A 23,985-nucleotide genomic window follows, 5' to 3' on the forward strand; every position below is an offset into this window, starting at 1 on the left:
CCAGTGTGAAGGCAAGTGCTGAAACAGACACGGGAAAAGTTTTGAGGAACACTTGTTCTCTGCAAGAGGAGAAGTCCAGAAGTCAGGTCACTTTTTCCATCCAGCCTTCACTTTCCAAACAATAGCCATTTCTCTTTATCATTTTGGTTTTCTGCAACCTCTGTTATATTTTTTTTATCACTCATTATAACATTCAGGATCTCTATCATTATAAGGTATTTAAATTCTGCCTGTCCTCTAGCAGAACTGAAGCAATATGTCCCATGAGCGCCTGGAGGCGCTCAAGGCCAGGCTGGATGGGGCCCTGGGCAGCCTGATCTGGTGGGTGGTAGCCCTGCCCACGGAGGGGTTGTAACTGGATGATCTTTAACGTCCCTTCCAACCTAAGCCATTCTATGATTCTACAATACGCTGCCTGAACATGATTGGATTTATATCATATGCTGGATAATTCTATTTTACCTATACGGATGCATTCCCTCAGTGAATACACAGATTAAAACCTGTTTGCTGCTCTGTTTAGCTAACCAAACATTCACTCATTACCTTCCTTGTCATCCAGGGGGAGGCTGAATGATGTTCCCAAACTTAGAAGCATCCATTCAATAGGAAGAGGGCACAGCAACAAGATTTATGACCCTGCAATGACTCGAGAAGGCAGCTAATCATCCTCATAAAGCACCAATAAGCAGGTTATTGGAGTCAGCCTTAAGCCTTGGCTTCTTTGTTTGAATGAAAGAAAGATCCTTTCATCTGTTGATGTTGATAAGGTTGAGTTGTTTCACTCTTTTATTTGAGAAGGGGAAACAAATCCTTGATTGTGGTGGCACCCACTGGTCTGCTCAGGGGTAGGCACAACAGCAAACAGCAGCAAATTAACTGGAGAGGGCAAAATGGGCAAAACTATCCACCATGCTGTATGAGTCTACACGTTCGCAATCTTGTTGTCTCATTAAATTAAATTAAATGAACTCTGAGGTCTTGATGTTAGGAATGTGCACAACAGAGATTTGTCTATTCTTTAAATTCTGCCTGAAGTGAGGATAAGACGAGTGTGCATTTGCAGCTCAGTTTCATTGATGTGAGAGCTGGTATTCATGTCAGGTTTTCTTTTAAGGATACTTGAATGGTTCTATTTTTAGATTTTACTGTGATCTTACTTCATCAGATATTACATGCATAATGCATCATCAACAAGAAAAAAAATTAATCATAGCATAAATCAGCCAAAAGATGCTACAAAAAATCAAAGTTCAAATTGCTTTACTTGGAGGACTTGAGTAAATCAGCTTTTTAATTCCTAAATTCAGAGAGGTTTTATGGGAGCTGCTCTCCAAATGTGGGGCGGATTGGGGAATGTGGATTGCAAGGTCTCTCAGGTTCAGTCCCATGAAACACATTCCAATCTGAAAGCAGCATTCACCATTTTAGCTTTTGCTTGTGGGAAATCTAGAGAAGAATTTGGGTATCTAACCTGAATAATTCAGTTAAAGCACAGCTCCTGACTGATGGCAGAAAAACACTTGCTGATCATTCACATATTCCGAACCAATGAACAAACGCTAGTAAAGCAATTTCTGTGCAGTCCCCCATGACCCAGCAAGTAAACCCTTCACAGGCACAGGAGGCTCAAATGCTTCCAGCTTTACTGCCAGCAGCAGAGTAATTACCTGGGGCTGTGTCCTTTTATTAAGGTGTTAAGGAAGTAGAATTAAAATCAGACATTTTACTGAACAGCAGAGCTCTGAAAGGGAATTAACGGAGCTGCTCTTTTTGGCTGGGAAGGTTTTTTATTCGTTGCTGTTTTCGTTATGGATAATTCATTTAATTTAGCTCTACAGCTTGAAAAAGTAGGTCAAATATTTTATTTTGGAGGGCAGATTCTGGAGGGAGGGTGTATTATTTTTTTCCCTGTCATGATGTGACAGCACCAGCCAGTGCGGACAGACATTGCTCCAGTGTGCAGCAGACAGCTGCTCCTTGCTCCCCCCTGTCTGGGCAGCAGAGGTAGGAGCAGCTTGAGACACGCTCTGTGCAGGGACACCCCCAGACATGACAGAATACACTCAGGGGTTAGGGAAGCTCTTGCTGCCTAAATAGCCAGACTGGGTTGGGTGGGCGAGCAAGATCAGAACAGCAGGTCAGCAGCTGGACGACTCCATCTTAACGCAGCAACCATCAGGTAAAGGTATTTCATCTGAGAGCAGTAACTAAGAGAGGAGGAATACTTTTTCCTAACCTCAGTGAGTTATCTTCACACAGCATTTTATCTTTTACAGGGAGAAGCTTTCTCCTCTACAACTTCTGCAATCTGGAAAAGCCTTTTGTATTTCTCTGGTTCGTGGACCCATCACATTTTATTTTCCAGTTCTCTCTTTCGTTAGACTTTTTATTTCGTGTTCTCCTGAGTTATTCATCTCAGTTTTCACAGCATATAATTGAACAGCTGAAAATTCATTATTAGTCTCTAGAGTCACATGAAGATCTCCAGAGCATGATAAAAGCCTCCTAGGGTGTATTTTGGTTAGATTAGAGGCAAAGAACTAAATGGCACTGGGAGATGCAATACCTCCCTTTAGTTTAAAAGGAATTGGAGGGGGAACATTTAGCCCTTCATAAGGGAAAGGAGGAAAAGAAAGACAGCTGGAGAGTGAGACAAGAGGAGGAGGAGGAGGAGGAAGAGGAGGAAGGAAGCAGCCAGGCAGCAACGGTGATGTGAAATCCCAAAATCATGGTGTGTTCTGAAGGTATCGCATCACTGCTTGGTGATGATGTTGAAACACTCAGATTTTCTAAGCAGCAGAGGCAAAGAATTCAAACAACTGATTTCTTAGCCAAGTATACCTGCCAGGAGCAAGATCCTCTCTGTGAGCAAAGGAGTAACAGTGCTAGCAGTGCTTCAGACTGCCCAGATGTTAAAGTCAGAGATTATGTGTGCCTGAGCAAAGCAACATGTATTTCGATGATCTTTGAGGCCCTTTTCAACCCAGGCCATTCTATGATTTCCCTAGTTAGAGGTGTGGTGTAGGTCCCTGGGGATCCCAGTCCCACAAGGTATGAATTGCAGACAAGGGAAGGTGGTGTGCATCGCTATACCCTGCCTGCCTTGAAGCCTGTACTGGCAGGTTGATCTCCCTGGGCTCAGCACAGAGGCATTTCCAGAGGGTTCTTCAGAGCATCTGGAGGTGCAGTCCCCATCACTCACTATTGGACTCACCTTGATCCATTCGCCGTCTGATATTGCAGTTTTTATTAGCTGAAAAAACAGACTAGGAAAATATGTCAATTTGGACTTACCAAAATAATGTCTTTTTCTTTAATAAAATAATCTGCATGGTAGAAGGATTTAAACAGTTTTGGGTTTGTCAGGCAAACGCTGTGGTTGTAGTAATTACTCTCAATATTCTCTTTTAGCAGGGTATCTGTTGGACCTTTCTGCACTTAGCACTACATGGAATACACCTCGTGACTGGTGAGGACATTAACTTAGATTTATGCCCATCAATGTAATGATTATTTAAAAGCATTACCAGGAGACATAGAAAGGCTCCATCTTTCTCAGGGTGGTGGAGGGGCTTTTGCTGAGTGGGATACAGCTGGACTGAAGTTCCCAGAGGTGCTGAGTAAAACCAAACCCAGTATTCCTCTCCACTTTGTATTGCTACCACTTACACTATTATACCCTTCTGATTCCTTTGCACAGGCTCTTCCCCTCAGCAGAGACCAACTACTGTATATAATGCTGAAGGATAGTCCCAACGAGGATCTGTGCAGCCAGACACTCTCTTGCATATGCTACAGTTATGCTAAAATCAACATGAGGGTTTGCAAACAACTTCTTCCATTTGTATACACAAAGTCTCATAATGAACTTCAGCACTTATGAGTACAGACATGCAGAATTTACATTCTGAGAGGCAATGTCAGGATGTATCCCCATGACCATTCTCCTTTGTACATACCCAGAGTGATCTCCAGCATTTCAAAGCTGCCTGTAATGCTCTAAAAAATAAAGTTCAGGGCACATTGTCAAGAAAATAAATAAATAAATAAAGCTATGTTATATTAAGTCATATTAATTGCAAAGAAGTGCCTTACTGATGATGATGTGCTTGTATGACATTTCTTTCACAGCCTTAGGGAATTTTCAGAAACAATATATTTTAATGAGTCACTGTAATGACTTATAATCAAGTCAGAGAAAGATGCTTTCTGTTAAAGGCTGCATTTAATTCTGAACTTCGGATATGTTACAGGAAATATCATATAACTGTCACTCACGTAAGTAATGTTTTATAAACCCAGTACAAAACTTTTCCTTGGTAATTGCTGTAGTAATGGAAAATAAAAAGCCTGGCTCCGGAAACTTATTGTTGTTCTTGTATTTTGAATGACAGAGCAAAGTAATTTCCTTTCAGATTCTTTATCATGTATGTTAGAATCTTTATTTCAAAAAAAAAATGAAATTACAAGTACTAAATGTCCAGAGCCAGTCGAACAGTGCCCATGGGCTAAGGCTACTTGGCTTAAGCACTTTTTCTTCATTTTGTCCTTACTTATAGTGTGTCTGATCTAAATGTCAAGCTCCTCACATAATAAATGTTGAGAATTTAATGAGGTTATTACAAAATAATTTTTTTGGGTTACATGATTTCTTCAAGGTAAGCACACATACTGATGAGCCTTCAGATGATTTTAAGAGGAAAAAGCCAAGCAGGCAGGAAAAGATGGACAGGAGAGCAACATTATGGCAACGTTAAGAAGGACTGAGGAGGAAAAGGAAATGAAATGATATCACAGTTTACACTACCAGGAGATACCTCAGTAATTACTTATGGAGACTGGGGGACATTTTCTTATGGCAAGGGATTTCTCCAGGCCAAGGTAGGAGAAGGGTGGGCAGTAAGCAGGAAGAGGCTAAAATTAACCTATTCAGTAACTCATGGTGACCATCATGCCATTTGTTTGTTCATCCATTTTAATTTTGCCAGTCAAAACTGGAGATGCCCAGAACAAGACATCTAACAATTCTGTAAGGAAAAACACTACAGAATTTCATATGGTGGTTGTATTTTAACTTTTTCTGTACTAGAAGAGGTGTCACTATTTGGTGAAATGAAATTTGTACAAGTTCCCTTTTGTTCAGTTTTCATTATAAATATTTTCCATGGATCAAATATGGCATGACATACATTACAGAAGGAAGCAAGGGAAGCACTGCAGTTAACTGTATACAAAGTGACTGGGAAGAGGAACAGAAGTCAGGATTCTTTCCGAACCTTTCAGGAAGCCCTATGAAATATTTACCAGCATTTCTGAACTGATTTCAGATAACATGTTTTCACGAAAAACTGGAGCAGCTTGGTATCAGGATCATGATTTCTCATTACTCCACGAGATGTATGAAATGTAGCACTTGGTGCTTGTGGTTCAGAAGGTGGCACTGTGGTACTGACTCAGTCCTTCTCTGGGAGGCTTTGGAGAAAGAGCAACCTGCAATGCAGACAGGATTTATCAGTTTCCTGATCCATAAACCACTGTGTCTCATTTCTGCTGTGAAGAAGTTCAGTGAGGTATGGAAAATTTCAGAAAAGGCATGGAAACTCAAGCTCCAGTGACTTCTCTTTGTTAAAAGGTATGCAATCACTGATCCATTATCTGAGTGTAGAAGTGCAAGTTTCAACATCTCAAGCATATTACAGTTTGGATAATTAAAATCTGCATAACCAATCTCCCTCTCTTGCTTAAATGGACATCATTTATTTGCCACTATTTTCCTGGGCTCCTTTAACACACTTGCTTTCCAGGTTTCTAGTTCTGTTTGCACCTCTTTGTTTTGAATTTCTTTACTGAAGCATGTGTTAGCTTGAATCTTTTTCCATGCTGAGTTACATTTTGTTATTTTCAGCTCCTATTTGAATGAGTTAGATTATGTTCACGCTGCTGAGCATTGCCAATCTTGTCAAACCATCTGTTTCAAAAATGAGAAAAGAAGTCAAATCTCTTAATGGGATGGAACAACTGTACTTTGCTCTGGGAGTTTTCTTTATAAGTTATGTTTTTTGTTCACTTGTTGATAGTTCCATGCTTTACGGCCCAGTAATTTAAATACCGTTATGTTCTCTGCCATTATGCCTCCCTGAAAGTTTCATTTTGCCTGACTGCTGACACTCTAAGCAACTCAATTTATTTTGCATTTCCAAACATAGTGTTCTTTACAGGTTTTTTAAAAGCTCAAGCAGGAATGAAGAACAGCATGTTTCGTGAGACAATAACCAGGTGCCTTTTCTACTGATGTTTATGGCCATTTAGATTTTGATATTAAAGCAATACATGGAAATTATTTCAGTATTCCTCTTTAAAGATGCCCATGATTTTTTTCTTAAACTGAAATTTGCTCAGATTCTTTTGTGCATCCAATTGTTCCTGCCTTTGGTAATTTAGATCTGGGGACTTCTGAAGAGTCAGTGAGCATGTGTTCATCTGCCCCCAAGGCAAATAAACAGAATGCACACTGAAAGGGGTCCAAGAGGAAAACAAGAGTACAGGAGCCTGATTAAACTGTGGTTGTGGGAGTGAGTGAGAACGATTTCTCCCATGTATGTATCTGAGAATGAACTTGCACATCAGTTACACTCCATCTTCTGTCTCATCTTATCAAATGGTCAGCAAAGGTGAGGATGGAGCTCTGCAACAACTAGCCAGGATCAGAAACGTATTTGCCTAAGCAACGTGTAGCACAATAAAAAGCAATAATAATGTTAAATCTAGCTGATGACAGGTCATGAGTGGTGTTCCCCAGGGGTCAGTATTGGAGTGGATCTGAGGGTGCTGGTCAATGCTTGGCTGAACATGAGCCAGCAGTGTGCCCAGGTAGCCAAGAAGGCCAATGGCATCCTGGCTTGTATGAGAAATAGTGCAGGAGCAGGGAGGTGATGATCCCTCTGGTCAGCCTGCACCTTGAGTACTGTGTTTAGTTTTGGGCCTGGCAGTTCAAGAAAGACGTCAAGGACCTAGTGCATGCCCAGAGAAGGGCAATGAAGCTGTGACAAGTCTGGAGCACAAGATTTTTGGGGGAGCAGCTGAGGTAAGTGGGATTGTTAAGTCTGGAGAAGAAGAGGCTCAGGAGATACCTTATCAACTCCCTAAAAGGAGGTTGTAGTGAGGTGAGGGTCAGCCTCTTCTCCCAGGTAACAGCGATAGTACAAGAGGGAATGGCCTCATGTTGCACCAGGGGAGGTTCAGGTTGGATATTAGGAAAAATTTCCTCTCAGAAGGAGTGGTGAGGCATTGGAACAGGCTGCGCAGGGGAGTGGTGGAGTCACCATCCCTGGAGGTGTTTAAGGAAAGGCTAGATGTAGTACTTAGGGAAATGGTTTACTGGGTGGTAATATTGGTGGTAAGTGGATGGTTGGATGAGGTGATTTTAGAGGTATTTTCCAACCTTAACGATTCTATGATTCTATGATAATTTCCACTAACATAGTCCTATGTATGCTTGAGAGCAATTTTATTTTAAGAATTCATACGTTCATTGCAGGATTCACGAGGGAATGATTTGTTCCAGGACATGGCTTCTCCAAAGGATGACAGACAGCAGTAGCAAGGGATTCAAGTAGACCTGAAGACTTCAGCAGTTGTGTGATCTCACATAACAGCTGTTGACATAGATTTCTCAGTTTCAAGTCCAGTTGCAGGCTGCTATGGCTAGGAAGCACTGTAAGTCTTACAGTCCTCAGTTTCCACTAACTTCAGTACTTGAGGCTTTCTTCCTTTCACTGACTTTTGCCTTCTGTTAGGCTTGCTGGAGCTGTTTTGGGAAAATGGAGAATGACTATAATTTAAGTGTGCACTAGAGCATGGACCAGGGCAGAAAGGGAGAATAGCTAGGGGTGGATGCATAGTAGGGGTCTTTATTTTCTCTCAAGCACATAAGCTGTCTGCAGTTAACTGCCCAGCAAAGCACTCACGGTGGGCACTACCTTAGCACATCTCCTTTGAACAGCCATGTATTTCTCTACTCCCTTCAGCTGGGCAGCGGAAGAAAAGTCACTAAGCAGTTCTTGCTTCCAGCCAACATCTTTGCTTTATACAAACAAAATAAAGATTATAGTTAAGAGTTACAGGCATGGATCCATCTTAAAAGAATCAAGCCAACATACAGAAATAAAAATAGCAAGCTCATACACTATCATCCTCCTTTGGAAATCACTGTTCTTGTATTTGCTTCAAAGGATAATGTGGAAAAAAAAAACAGAATCAGAAAGTAATCACAGCTATTGGGAAGAATTAAACTACTGCTTCAATTCAAGAAACAGTTTTTCAGATCAGATCATTTTTAATGAAACACCCATTCTTCTTCAGCTGATCCCATCTTCTAAACCCTGAAGTATTCTCTTCCTCCATAGGAAAACTTCATGTTTCTTTGGGAGTTTCGCTTGTAAAAGGACTGCACATGTTAAAAAGATTCAAGTTACTTTTAATTTTTTATATCCTCTTTGAGATTAATTATTTACATGCACTTTTTGGAAACTTTCAAGTTTGAGGTTACTAATTTAATGCATCTTTTCATTTCTGGATCCTGTTGATAGAGCTTTGTTATGCATTTCAGTGCTATGCATAATGAAGCTACTTTTTTTTTTTTTTTGGTTCTGATTAGCCATCATATTTTTTAATAGCCTACAAAGTAAAACTGATAAACTGATTTACTTTCCTCAGACAATGACCTGAGGTTTTGTACGCATATTCCAAACCACTGTTGTCCTTTAAAGCATACATATCCAGTCCTTTAATGTCTTTCTTGCTCTTTTTTTTTTATGTTTTAATAAGAATATATTTTTTTAAAATTTACTTGTATACATTAACTATATTTTATATTTTATATGAGGCCTAAGACAATTAATCTTCACTTAATGTGGCCCAGGCAATCCAAGAGGTTGGACACTCAGGCCGTTTAAAGCATAACTCAGCCTCTGGCATTTTATAATATTATTTACACAAGACTTTAATGTGGCAGATAACATGCAAAGAACTTTGAACTCCTGCAGTGTCATTCATTTTGGTAACAGAATGAAATTCTGATTATACCATAAATTTCATGCTAACTGAAAGCATGCATTTACATCTTCCCCATGGCAGCCTCCTTACTGAAGGAGAATACTCTTTTACTCTGTTCCTTAAATGAAAGTCACTGTAGAATTCAGTACTCTCAAAGTGCTCACAGTACCGCTGGGAATTTTCAGAACAGTAATGTTATTATGAGGAACTAGTTAGCCTGCAGGTTGATTAGCATAACCATCAAGTCCTCAATGGTTCTGAACAGATGTTTCTTTATGAAAGAAGTCAATTATACATAAATCAATTTTTTTTTCTAAATCTGAAACATTTTGATCACTTATAGATACTGCCTTGTTATTATTTGTTTTCCTTTAAAAACTTTTTCACAGAATCAAAGAATGCCCCTCATTGGAAGGGACCCATCAGGGTCATCGAGTCCAACTCCTGGCTCCACTCAGGACCACCCAAAAATCAGAACCTATCTCTGAGAGTATTGTCCAGACGCTCCTTGAACTCTGGTACCTTGGGGCCATGCCCACAGCCCTGAGGAGCCTGTTCCATGCTCACCACCCTCTGGTGAAGAACATTCTCCTGATATGCAGCCTGACCCTCCCAAATCTGAAAGTGTGTGAGAACAGTACACAGCCTGAAAATATACCAGATGGTCTGTGATGATACCTGTTAACCTTTGCCGCTAAAGGTGATCAGACCTTTGGCAAAATTTCATATAAAATAGACAATGATTATAAGAGATTCTCACATAGTCTTTATAAACATCTGAATATTTCTGGCCTTTTTTCGTTATTTCTAGTTGTAAGTGTCTAAATGGCCATGGATCCAAGTTGTTTTTTACTTTTTAGCTAGCAAAGGGCTTTAACGGCTCCCTAACAAAGGTTCCTATTTATTGAGAAGAGTTCTAACTCAGTAGCAGGTCAAATGTAAGAGATTCCTACTACATCTCCTTGTTAAAACACCTAACTGCGAGAGCCCACCTGGAGTCTCAGTGGAGTCACAGCTGACTCCACTGAGTCAGCTCTGCAGCCAACCCTGTGCAGAAAGCGATCCCATCGAGAGGTGGTGCTCTATGTTAAGACTTAAGGTTTGTTTTATCTGATGCTGAATGATGGGTAGGAAAGGGGTGAGAAGCAACTGCTATCCATGCTCAACACAGTTGTTAGTATCGACACACTGACTTCTTTAAAAGAGTGTTACAGTACTATGTTTCTATGTTAATCAGCGTATTAATTGTGGCAACTCACTTTGGATTTACATAGAGAAACAACTCACTTTCCCAGAAACAGCACATATTGTGAAGCCAAGCATGTTACAAAGTACAGAAAACATATTTCATAGCACAAATTACACCCTGAAATGCATTCTGTTTCACTTTGCCTTTAATGGAATACTTTCATAAACCAGTTAAAGTACTTTTTGAGATTGTATACTGATGAAATCATAATCTCATGTATAAAGGTCCCAAACAGACACTAACCTTAAAGCAGGCACGGAATAGGAATGTTATACGCATATACTTTAGGACACCAATCTGATCTGAAAATAATTGTTATGAAACCAAATCAGCTATGTGTTAAGTCAGCTTCTTTCTGTAGTCCATCTGCAGTCTAGTCTGTTTAACTTCATATACTGTTGTGAAGCTTAGCTTCATTCTCAATATCTGAATAAGAAGGGGTGTGAAGAAACCATCTTGTTCATTAGTTCCCTCTTGGCAAGTTCCATATCTACTAATCCCTCCTGCCAGGGGCAGTCAGTAACTAGGTCTCTAACTGGCTGTCATGAATAGAAACTTGACATAAGACACATGAGGCACAGACTCAAATGTCCAAAAGGAAAGAAGAAAAATCCCATGCTTGTTATTATTGCTTAAATCTTAAAAAATTTAAGCTACTCTCTCAATTTGGGAGAAGCAGGAGGAGAAGTGGGGCAGATTACTGCATTCTGAGTTTGTTAAAACACCTTGCTTCAGTACAAGTGCTTTTCACTAGTGGAAACAAATGTTCTTTATGGAGGATATAACATTTATTGATGCCATTTCAGAGATGGGAAATAGGAGAACAGAAGATAAAGTGTCTTACTCCTAAGCACATGGAAGTACAAGGGCAGAGGCAGACACCCTACTCCTGCTCATGGAGAAAGCTTTTATGACGAGTAATTAACACAAACCATATTTTCCGTCAGCCAAAAAGTTGAAAAAGAAAGATAAACTTACAAGAAACTGATCTGATCTGAACTTTATTTTTTTGCAGATATATTTATTAATCAGAACGGAGGCATATATAAATACATTTTTACAATCTGATTGTGTAAGGCATGTTTGTAAGGTATCATAGGAATTAGGCATCAGTGTCTCAGTATATCCCTAGAGATTTTGAAATTAATGGCTATATTTATAACTGAATAACATTTTGAATTTTAGTACTGACAAGGGACATTGTTATTCTAGTGAGATACTGTCTCACTAAAGAAAGAACAGAATGAGCCAGTCCTATGAAAAGCAAAATCTGTGTCAGAGAGGGGGCTAATGTTGTCCCTTAATCATTTTTGTAACATTAGCTTTCTTCCCAATGGATAAAACACAGGGGATTTCAGTCTGTGAAACACGAATATTCAAAGACTGGAAATTCTTACTTGCATTTTGTCTCCCAGTTCTAAATATGCCTCACAGCTTGCAGACATGGTTCCCTGCCTGTCTCTTCCTGTACTTCTCTTACTCCAACCATATGGGAGTTTCTGAAGGGTAGAAGAAGTACTCTGGCCCTGGAGACTGAAGCCTGCTCATAGAAATAAAGGTGCTTCTCACCTCAGCTTTATTTTACTTGAATCCTCTCTTCAGGCAGAGGAATATGGAGATCTTCTTGAAGCGTCAGAAAACTTCACATAACATTGAAATGTGTGTTAGAATCTCATAAATGAAGAATTGTGAACTGCTTATCATTCAAATTCAAATGCTTCATTCGCTTGAGCAGATATAACAATAGTTCTATATCAATTTCTTTTATAAGCATACAATTCTGTAATATAGTTATGGCATTTGGCAACTTGGGGAGAGTACAAGGAAGTTGCTAGCATAAACAAGGAGAAAATCAGAAAGGCTAAAACCCATCATGAGCTCAACCTTATTGCTGTCTATAACTCCCTGAAAGGAGGCTGTAGCAAGGTGAGGGTCAGCCTATTCTCTTAGGTAACTAGCGACAAGGGGAATGGCCTCAAGTTGCTCCAGGGGAGGTTCAGGTTGGATATTAAGAAAAATTTATTCTCAGAGAGTGGTGATGCATTGGAACAGGCTGCCCAGGGAAGTGGTAGAGTCACCATGCCTGGAGGTGCTTAAGGAAAGGCTAGATGTAGTACTTAGGACGTGGCTTAGTGGGCAGTATTGGTGGTAGGTGGCTGGTTGGACTAGATGATAGTAGTCTTAGTAGTCTTTTCCAATCTTCAGGATTCTGTGGTTTGTTAGCACATCCTTCAAGCTTGAACCTTGAGCAGACTTCATGTGTTAGGGGAAAAGCTGTGTAATCGGTGTTTTTTTGGAACTGTACAGAGTCTAAATACAGTAGCCTCAGCGACATCAGTTCCTGGACTCAATTCTTTCCTTACCAGACTGATTGCCACATAGGAAATCAACTATCACATCAACCAGTGTGACTCCTCAGGTGTTGCATGTCCTCCCTCAGCAAGGCATGGGACAGCAATGTACTAGGTTAACTTCCCAGGGAGCCATCTCAACCAGGAACATACCTGGGAGGAGGTACAGAAGCTGAGATGAAATCGCAAAAGAGAAGCACAGAGAAATTACAAGCCCTGAAGTTCTCTTCCAACTCTTATGTTGTCCCCTTTCCCTTCTCTGTGCCACACCACACAGCTGCAACCCCCATCCATTCCTAGTGGCTCACCTTTCCTGTGTCAACAAATTGGAAAAAGGTAGAGAAGTAATATACTTTATAAAAATCCCTGAGTTTGTTTTGTTTGTTTACTGGTATCATGGTCATATATTCTCAGAATTAAAGAAAGCAACTTTTCCAGCTAATCTGATCAGAAGTTTTACTTGAAGAACTTTTCAAAGACCCAAAGGGTTCTGAGCAAATATTTCTCAAACTCAGTTCAGACATCCAATCACATAAATCCATTCCCAATGAATGCTATGGGAGAATAAAAGCAATCTCATATGAAGGAAGCATGAAAACCAATCATTTCCACCTGCTTTGGAGAGCTATTTTGGAGTCCCAAACACAAGACAGAGAGGCTAAAGATAAGCTACAGATGGAGTCATTCAGTTGCTCAGTCTCCTTTGAAAAAAATGATTGGAAAAATTATGGATGAAGTCAGAGATAATTGTCAATCAAACTATTTTCTTCTTAATTTTAACTTGCTTCAAATTTAGGTTATTGCCTCTCATTACTCTGACTTGTATGCAAAGTTGCTTCATGCCACTACACAGAGTTCCTGAGGGGGAAAAAAAAAAAACAACAACAAAAAAACAACCTAAGACAACAAAAACTACAAAAAAAAATGGTTCCCTCAATTATTTTTATTCTTTTCACTTAAGAAGAGGAAGAGAGGAAAAAGATAATCTGTTGCAAATTAAGTAGAAAGGTGTAATCTTATGGACCACTTCTCTTTGGAATGGGACTGATGAGGCAGGAAGCAACATGTCCTGATACATTACTGTAGCTGGGAGGGAAGAGAGGACTGCACAAACCCATTCCTCCAAAAAGGTCAAAGAACGCGACAAAGTCTTTCCTTTAGGATGGCTTTGATTGTGTGACAGAAATGATTTCTACCTACACTTTGAAAGAATGTACAGAGAGCACAGAAAAAAATTGAAATATCTTCTGAACTACCAGTAAGTAGATGTAATGTGAAAATTACTGAGTGATCACATCAATGACAAAAATTTGTCTAAAGGTAGTAGGAATAAATGCAGGATAAGTTTATATTTTGTATTTTATACAATACTGAAAACATTTTACATAGTTCGCTTTTAATTTTTAAATTAAACATTTCATTTTTAAAATAATAAAAATAATACAAGTTGGCTTAAGTCATAAATGCTTTGATAGTAAGTCTGGAGAGTTATCTAGATCAACTATGGGGAGTGCCAATCACTTCATCCTGCTCTTGGAAAGGCTAAACCTGAGCTGATTTATTTGCAACTGTATGTATAGATGAAAGTCTTATAAAGATGGTTATAAAACAACCAAAATAGATCTGCATTATATCATGACACAGTATTTTTTTATTCTAGCCTTGAATTTCTCTCCAGTTCACGTGATTTGTTTTAAATGACTGATTTCTTCTTTCTTTTTTCCTCTTTTTTTTTTTTTTTGCATACCACAAACAATGCAAATTTTAGTATTAGCAATTTCCTCCTTTTAAGCTAGAATACAGACAACAAGATCTGTTGAGCGTAACATGAAAGGCCAGATGCGTACAAGACAGAACTTCTGTTATCATTATTCCTTGTGAAATCAGATTTTCTGTTTTGAAAAACTATCAGGAGACACTGCTGTCAGCTTTGATTAACCGCATTGATACAAAATATCTTCTGGAGAAGCTATCCTGATAAATAGAAAAGAGAAGGAGAGAAGGAGGAAGGGAAAGAGGAGAATCTGAAAGTTCTCTCTACAGCCAAGATTTGATTAATATTCACAAAAGGAAAACAAATGAAAAATCACAGAATCATAGAATCATTGAATGGTTTGGGTTGGAAGGAACCTTTAAAATCATCCAGTTCCAACCCCTCTGCTATAGGCAGGGACAAATCCCTCTAGACCATGCTCAAAGCCCCATCCAGCCTGGCCTTGAATGCTTCCAGGTAGGGGGCATCCACAACCTCCCTGGGCACCTGTTTCAGTGTCTCACCACCCTCACAGTAAAGAGTTTCTTCCTAATGTCTGGTCTAAATCTACCTTCTTCCAGTTCAAAACAGTTTTCTCTCATCCTGTCGCTACATGCTTTTACAAAAAGTCCCTCCCCAACTTTCCTGTAGGCCCCCTTTAGGTACTGGAAGGTTGCTATAAGGACCCCTCAGAGCTTTTTCCAGGCTCTCAGCCTGTCCTCATAGGGAAGGTGCTCCAGCTCTCAGATCATCTTTGTGGCCTTCCTCTGCACCCACTCTGTCATGGTTTTGTGATTTTTTGTTGTCGGTATTCCGCATCATAACATTATGTAAAGCACTGGCAGTTAATGAGTTAATGTCCTGGTTCTGTGGACTGCACTTTCTGGGTGCTTGGTTGTCGGAGGGGGAGGGGAGGAGCTGCATTCCCCAGGGGTCTTTGCGCCTGGAGAGGGTGAGTGAAGTCGCATTGCAGACCTGGAGTTCCTTTCTTCCTTGGCAGCAGAGAAGCAGATGGTCCCCCTGCAGCTTACAGAGTAAGACTTCGGCTTTGGACTCTCTCTCACTGTTGTTTGATTTGTTGGCCTCAATTCTGATATCATATTTAGTAAATTAATGTTCCTTCTCAGATTGTTGCCGCTGTTTTGTTTTAGATCCATCTACTATTCCCCTACCCTTCCCCCTTTTCCCTTTTTTCCCCAGGGCGTGGGTCCGCAGGCCCTGCCGCATTAGTCATGGGACCGGACCGGGCTGGCCCATAAACTGCCACCATTTTTTTTTCTCCTTTTTTTTTTTTTTCCAGTGGGCCTGTGGGCCTGCTGTCCCCCTGTCATGGAGACAGATCCCTAGATAACTCCGTGACAACCTCCAACAGCTCAATGTCCTTGTTCTGTTGGGAGCCCCAGAACTGGACACAGTATTCCAAGTGAGGTCTACCCAAGAGCCGAGCAGAGGGGCAGAATCACCTCCCTCAACCAGCCGGTCACGCTTCTCTTTATGCAACTCAGGATATGGTTGGCCTTCTGGCCTGCAAGCACACATTGCAAGCTCATATTGAGTCTTTCATCAGCCCACATCCTTAAATCCTTCTCTTCAGAGCTGCTCTCAAGCCATTCTCCATCCAACCTGTGTCTGTGTTTGGGATTGCACCGACCTAGGTACAGGACCTTGCACTTGGCCTTACTGAACTTCGTGAGCCTTCCCAGGTCCCTCTGGATAGCATCCCTTCCCTCTAGTGTGTCAGCTGCACCACTCAGCTTGGTCTCTGTATACTTGCTGAGGGTACACGCAATCCCACTGTCCATGTCACCTACAAAGATGTTGAAAAGCACCGGTCCCAGCATCAATCCCTGAAGAATGACACTCACCACCAGTCTCCGCTTAGACATTGAGCTGTTGATCGCAACTCTGAGTGTGACCAGCCAGCCAATCCCTTATCCAGTGGGTGCATCTCCCTTGTAAATTCATCTCACTTTGACTTTATTATAGACAATCACCAAGGGGATGAATATATGGCAGATTAGAATCCTACTCCACACTGTGATGCCACCAAAGTATTTTAAACAGGCCTTCTCATGATGCGAAGATTTTAATAATGTCCTAATGAAGAAACTTTGACTCCAGATGATCTGCATTTTTCTTCACAGAGACTTCTGTCACATTGTATGTTTGTTATTAAAGTCCTTTTTGTTTTGGAATAACACATTTTAATGATACTTAAAAACTCTGTACATCTGCAGTATCAATACAGTACATTGTAAATTTGCCCATTAGTTATCATTTTTTTCAGCCAATTCTATCCACTCACCTGAACAATAAAACCATTTTAGTGAAAGGAAATAGATGACTGCTATTAGAATAACCCAGTTATCCTTCCATAAATTAGATGTAAGAAAACTACATAATACTGCAATAGTTATGGCAGCATAGACTGCTTCTAGGACTTGTCTGAGAAAAGAGATCTTCACTTACTTGGTTCCTTTACTCTGAAGATTCAAGGAACTACATATAGATTTCAGTCTATATTTGAAAATACATTTGAAACTCTGAAGTGGAAACCATCTCAAATATTTCAAAATAAAAAAATTTATTCCTAAGAAACAGTAAGTTATTACTTGAATGAAAATCATTTTTCTTCTGCAGGGTATTTCAAAAAATAAAAATAAAGCAAATTTATCTTTCATGCTTTCTGTAGAACAATCACAAGGCCAACAGGAACTAGAAACAACTGGAATATATAAGCAATTTAGAAATGCTTGCTCATACTCAAAAATTACCTATTCAGAAAAGACAGTGTGGGTTAAAGACAGTTATAGATTCTGTTGCATTTGAAACTGTAAAGACTTTTCTCAGGTATACTAAACAAACATAAATGCTGTATTTGTTTGTCTGTCAAAATTATGCCAAGATAAAGAACAGAATATGGTCAAGCAACTGATAATTTTTCTACAGCAGCTGAAGTGGATGAAACACACTGAGCTAAATGTTACTCATTCACATGTATGCAATCTCACTTATTTCATTTGAAAAGGCAAGGTGATGTGAGAAATTGACCCTGTCAGTGATTCTCTGAATATCATTTCTTGGAGTGACTTTAAAAGTCAGCAATGTCAAAAAGCTGCATTTTGACACCGTGTGCACTTTGAATTTCGTGGGTTTTTTTTTTTTTCTTTAAGTCAGATTGTATACTACTTACAAATATATTGTTACTCTTTCAGTCTCTCATTGAGCATCCAGATTAGCTTGGAAAACTCAGAAGGATTTGAGATTCCACCAGTTCCTGCTGAGAAGGGCCATGGTTCATGGGATTACAAATCATGTGACAGGATACAGCACTTAGTTGTGCAAGTTCTAGATTACTTTGGGCAAAAAAAAGCAAACTCTGGTGCCTAAAGAGAAATGTTAGGAATGACAGATAGCATCAGGATAGTTCACTAACAGCAGTCACCTAGCCTTGAAAATGCAGACCTTACTGGCTGCTACCTCTTTGATCGGCTTTGGTTCTAAGGAATGTTATGTCTTCAGCGTGAAACCTCATGTGAATTCTTTTCTGTGAAGGACATACCATTTACAGAATCGTATTGTAAGCACACAAGACCAGCTGGCACACTTTAGAGCAAATCTGAAACTTGTTTCAGATTTTGATAGTCACTGATGTCACATTGAGGGTATGATCCCTTCTCAGGCTACTGCTTCCAACATAAACTCAATAAAGAAACATCTTTATCACAGTTCTCTGTTTGTGAACTTGGAATATTGACACAATCAAATGCACAAATAAAAGGGAAACTCCCCCCAGAAAAGGATGGGGGAGAAGGGAAAGGAGAAGGGAAAGGAATGGGAAGGGAAGGGGAAATGGGAGAGGAGGGAAGGAGTGGGGAGAGGAGAGGAAAGGAAAAAGGAGAAAGAAAAAGTGGAAAAAGAAGGTGAGAGTATACTCCCTAGCATTCTGTTTAAATATAATGACTTTTATTCAACTTTTCAAAAACAGGGCAAAATTAAATGGCAATGCGAATGGCAGTTGGGTAAGAGGGAAGCACGTGGAAATGACTGGAGGAAAGCATGGAAAAATACAAGCAATGGGCTGGGAAGACCCCATGGCTGTGAGGCAAACAGGTGAATTTGGGGAGAATTTTGGTGAGAGATGAGAGATACTGAGTGATGATTGTTGAACTTATGGTATGGGATACTAAGTGTTGTCAGCACAACTCTGGAGGACTCTTGGATAAAGAAGGATGTGGGGTCTTGATCTCCACCTTCTCTCCTTATCCCATGATCTCCTATGATTCTCTTAGTTTATGTTTATTCACATTTTTTCAGTATGGACGTAGCAACATTCATTCCTCTTCACACACACTGCTGCAGAGAGACTAAGAAAGGAAAATATTATTCCTAGGACATGGGAGAGTAGGAGATCGCAGGAGATTTTAGAATGAGTGGGTAGGCATTGGCAGCAACCATTTTGAGTAGCAATAGCAACTGACCATCTACATAAATACTCCAGAAAAGTCAAGATTTCTGCATCTCAAACTCCATATCCCAAACCTTAACGATGCCTCTGTTCAAATGAGATAGTGTCTTACCTATTCATCTTAAATAGGTGCCAGGTGAAACAAATTAATACATTCAATTTTGTGAACACAGACAAATACCAGCAAGTACTTTGGCAAGAGGCCATATAAAAATGAAGTTTTAAAAGCAAAATCTAAGTAGTAATAAACACTTAATTGGTACAAATCTTGAACAGCGATGATCAAACAAATTATAGTTTCTCATAGTTGCTATGTACCTAAAATATGGCAGAGGTCCAAGTGGAAGCAATAGCATGTGATCACACAGCAGTGCAAAACTGAACACCTGAGACCGAGGGAGTAAAATAAGTAGGCTCACGCCACCTCCTGGCATTTCTTAAACAGAGCTCAGCAATTTATTTATTATTTCCTACATTACAGATCTGCAGAAAAATGCAAATCTGACATATATGTCAAGTAGTTATGAGTGGAAAAAATGAAAAAAAAAAGCTGTGTCTAGATTGATATTTTCTAAATAAAATCTATTGATGATTTTGTGTTGTATAGTATGACTTCAGAACTGACCTAAAAAGATAGTAAGGGTTAGAATGTTATAAACCAGCTGAACACATTTTTTGGATTTAACTGAAGTCAGAAGGGCAGGAATTTATTTTTTAAAAGACATAAAATTACTTGAGTTGATCCAAGTCATTTCTTAGCTCTGCTCCCAGTATTTCCTGTTAACCAGTTCTTAAAAAGATCAGCTAACAACAGAGGGTTGATGGGATTCCTGGGTCTTAGTGTCTATTCCTGGCAGAGGGGAGGAGATGTTATTGGGAACAGTGCGATTGCATAAGCCTTAGAATCCAAAGAAGAATAAACAAAAATAAATTGCATGGAACTTAATGTGCATTATTTGTTATCTGTACTTTAAATGAAAGAGTAATTATTAGTTGCAGCAAGACTGGAGCAAATTCATTCTTTTCTATAGGGTTTTACTCAATTCTCAAAAATCCAGTTGAGCCTGGAAATGGAAAAGAATAATTAGATTCTATTTTTGGATGTGATGGTAATGAAAAATCTTGATATTAGTCTTTTATTACACAGCAGAGGGAAGAGAAGTCTTCAGTTGAAGATACACAGAATATACCAAGGTACATCAGCCCTGAGAAGTGGATTATGAACTTGACTAACATATAATGGCACTGATTTGGAGTAACAAAAAATGTAGTGAGATCAGCTGGGAATCATGCATCTAGCTAGCTCTCTTTACAGGAACTCTTAGTTTCATATAGAATATTCAGTACATCACATTGCCACCTATTCAGTATTGGAGAAGGTTCTGTACCCCACTGCCCTCCTGCCCCCAGTCAGACAAGCAAATTAAATTTTAACAACACAGACCTCATTTAAATACGGTAATATAAAACAATTTACACCACCAGCCCTAAAAATAAATTGTCAGAATTGCTCTAATCTGTAAAAACGTTATTATGGCAAACACTCCTAATGTATTACAAACATGTAATCCTTTGTACTAAGAACATCTAATGTTTGAATAAACTTCTTGTAAATTCTCTTCGACTTCAGGACTTAAATGACTTAAAAAAAAAAAAAAGTATCTATTATAAAGTATTACTGGTAATCAAATACATATGTTATATATTATATCAAAAAATTTCTAACACATAAGGGTTCTGTAATATCAACACCTTTAATTCTTAGGTAGAATTTATTTTCAGGTACATATGAACATAATTTTGAAAGAATTTGGAGATTTTAGAGGAGATCTGAATATTTTTGCTCCAAGACATCTGCAAGACACCAACTTTTTGACAGTGCTGCTCAGCACTTTCTGAGAATTTTGAAAAAAACATAATCATTCCAATCTATTTTTACTGTCCTTCTGACAGCTGTCTTCCCAGTGAGCCGAGCTGTCACTGAGAAGTCTTGCTCAAGAAGAGACTGGGAAAAAAAATCTAACATGAGCTACTTTGCAGGGCTGAATTGGCATGAACTCTCTGCTCTGCTTTCAGGGCTGGTTAATATCGTCAGTTTGCATCCACTCTGCCTTCTGCCAAAATGAACAACGACAAGAGAAAATTCCTTAACACAGAGCCTGAGGATCTGACCTCTGCAGTATAACCTCTTTGGCTGAAATCTCTCCTATCATCAGCTACATTTGGCTGCTCATAAAATATTGTAATTACCACCTATTTATAGAATGAACCATACTTATAATGAGGTTGAAAAAATACACTCCAAAATAAACAAAATTTTAACTGGAAACAGATTATACAAAGAAAAATATTCAAATGAAATGCCTGTGAATGGTTTTCCTTCTGGGTAGTCATTCCAATAAAACTACTGCTTCTTACTACTGATATCCAAAATGAATTACCATAAAGCATTTATGCAATGTAGTGGTGAGCAGCAATACATCATTCACCAATTCAGCATTTGTTTTTGATGCATATTGTACATTTTCTTATTTCTGTTTTTCTGTTTATGTAAAACAATGTGAAACTAAATATTTTAAATGAAACTATCTTTCTTATACAGGTATAAAAGCAATGTAACATTTTGCAATCCCTACCTTAGACTGCTCCTGGAGTACATTAACTCAGTTGAAATTCTTTATCTTTTCTTTTAAAAATCCTTGAAAAGAGCTCATACTCCCAGACTGTCTAACACTAGCTAATAATTCCTTTTACCCTTTTGTACCTCCACTGGCTACATAATAAGGTACTTTTTGCTGCTTGTTCCAGACACTGAACACTTCATTGTACTTTTATGTCTATTAGAAATCTAATTAGCAAATGTGGAACTGCTAATGCCAAATTACTAGCACAAATCACATCTCCTTGTTGTTGGTCACAGAACTGAACATTTTGGTCTCATACTTTACATATTTTAAGAGGAAAAGCTCTAAAAGATATGCCTATGTTATCATAACCACTTAAAAAAGAAAATTGGCAGGTCACCTGGGACACAGAGTTTTGTGATTCTGTGGATCAACATATATACGAACTGCAGCTCTAGAAGATTTAGGAGATGTTGGAAGTAACACTGACCAGTCCACTTAAATGAGTTTGAGATGAATGAAAGTAATACTGGGTGGTTTGACTAGAAATAAACTGTAAATAAACATAAATTTCACATGCACTTAATTAAACTTCCTATTGAGTAGTTTGTTGCCCTTGATGGGATCAAAGGATGAGGTCTGTTTTTCATTGACAGTGAATGGAAAACTTGTTGGAGGGAAAGGTGGCTGGTTACTCTTCTGATGCCCTCACTGAAATGACAAATTCATGTATTCTACAATTAAATTTGCTATTTACTACATAATACATTAGGAAACTCACTGACATCAGCACATACATATTCATAGACTACAGCTGTTTGCTCTATTTTGAAATTGAGTTAGGAAAACAGTTGTTTTAAACAGCAGCACTACAATTAGGCTAAGGGCTTTACTGACTTTTATTGGGCATTAGTTCTACATGGTTTATAAAATAATGTCATAAAAGAGGACTGCTTTAAAATATACTGTATCTCTTCAAACAAACTACAATCCCAGCATTTAGGTTTGGGCCTTTATAAGTCTATTTGATATTCATAAGATGTTTGTAATGCAAGGAAACTAGAAGAAAACATTTTAAAAACCTTTAGAGAAAAAAAAAATATTTACCACAGGCATGGAAGTTGTAATGTCTGACAATTGAAACTGTGGTTTTATACTGCTTTAGTGTTTTTTAAACCAAAAAAAAAAAAAAAAAATAGAGTAATAAGGACACGTCACTCATAGCATTACACTTAAAACTGCGTGTAGTTGCTGAATGGGCACCAGCCAGGCTTGGTGCCTTTCTTATTCAGACAACTACCAAGGACTAGGAGGTACACTATTTGCCAGCATTTTCCTGAAACCACATGGCATGACAAGTATGTTGGAACTTGCACTCCCTTGTGCACAGCTAATAGAAAAATGAGACAGAAATAGCCTGAACAGAACATTTCAATAAAGAGAGCAGGCTGCCTGCAGCTAACTGTTGAAGAATCGTCTTTGAACTTGGAGGTGCATCTGAGAAATTTATAGGACATTTCTTCTACATTTCAGAGAAGACTAGCAGCTTCTTCTCATTATCTAAACTAATGGGCAAAAGACAAATGCAGCTGCATGGAGTAACTCAGTGTTCCCCACTGTGGGCTGAAATATTTACACACTGCACTCTATGCCCAAAGGGCTATCTTTTATAGGCAGTGACTCAATACACAATCCATAAAAAACAGACCCTTCACTTTTTCTCATTGTATTTATGGTATTCAGGTCAGAACTTCAAGCTGTATTTCAGAAATCATGCAAATAAAAAGGATTCTTCTAACTCCCTTGGTTTCCCCCACATATTGTGATATTTTTCCTTGTCAGTTTTCCCAAATCTACATATGGCATGGATACTGCTAAAAACTGTGAGGCGCACAGGCATCTAATCTCCCATTTGGCATTTTTAGTGGTTATTTTTAATTAACACGAGTCAGAAACATTAATACCGCTTCTATTATTGGTGAAATGAAGGAAAACAGATTCCAGCAGATTAAATGTTCTTTCTTCACCAGATGTACCATGATGTAATCTGAAATCAGTGGAACATGTACATTTTTACTAATAGCTTAGCTACCATCCGAGACTCACCCACCCAACTAGACAGACTAGCACTTCTTTTATAAGCAACAGAAGACAAGCATTTAATACTTCTCCTTGCCCGTCTAGAAAACCAGGCATGGAATCCATCCGCTTTTGAAGCTGGTGAACGGATTAAGAACCAACCCTGCCTTGGATCAAGAGCAGTTTTACGCTGATTTCCGTTTGAGTTCCTCCTTACGTCCGTGACGCAGCAGCGGCCACAGAAGAACTACAGCTCCCGGCGTGCACTGTGGGGCAGGGAGCAGAGCGGGAGGGGGTGGGAAGAAGATGGCGGCTGCTGAACTGAGCTGGACCGGTGGCTGAGGTGAGAACGGGAGAGTTAGGGAGCGCTTGTGTCTCTTCTTTCTGTCTTCGCGGCCGTCTTT

General features: G+C 39.2%; 1 protein-coding gene across 5 annotated transcripts in view; it reads left to right on the top strand.

Moving 5' to 3' along the window:
* The window catches only part of EFR3A (EFR3 homolog A), a 68,387-nt gene continuing 68,225 nt past the window's right edge, over positions 23,824–23,985 (top strand). For 3 of the 5 annotated variants that reach the window (XM_021386513.1, XM_021386515.1, XM_021386514.1), the window contains exon 1: positions 23,881–23,924. The gene's annotated coding sequence lies outside the window, so the exon portion shown is untranslated. Of the gene's footprint in view, positions 23,925–23,985 lie in introns of all 5 variants that reach the window. The other 2 variants (XM_021386517.1, XM_021386516.1) reach the window with 2 other exon arrangements.

This window comes from Numida meleagris, chromosome 2 (assembly GCF_002078875.1).
Source record: "Numida meleagris isolate 19003 breed g44 Domestic line chromosome 2, NumMel1.0, whole genome shotgun sequence".
NCBI classification, from domain to species: domain Eukaryota; kingdom Metazoa; phylum Chordata; class Aves; order Galliformes; family Numididae; genus Numida; species Numida meleagris.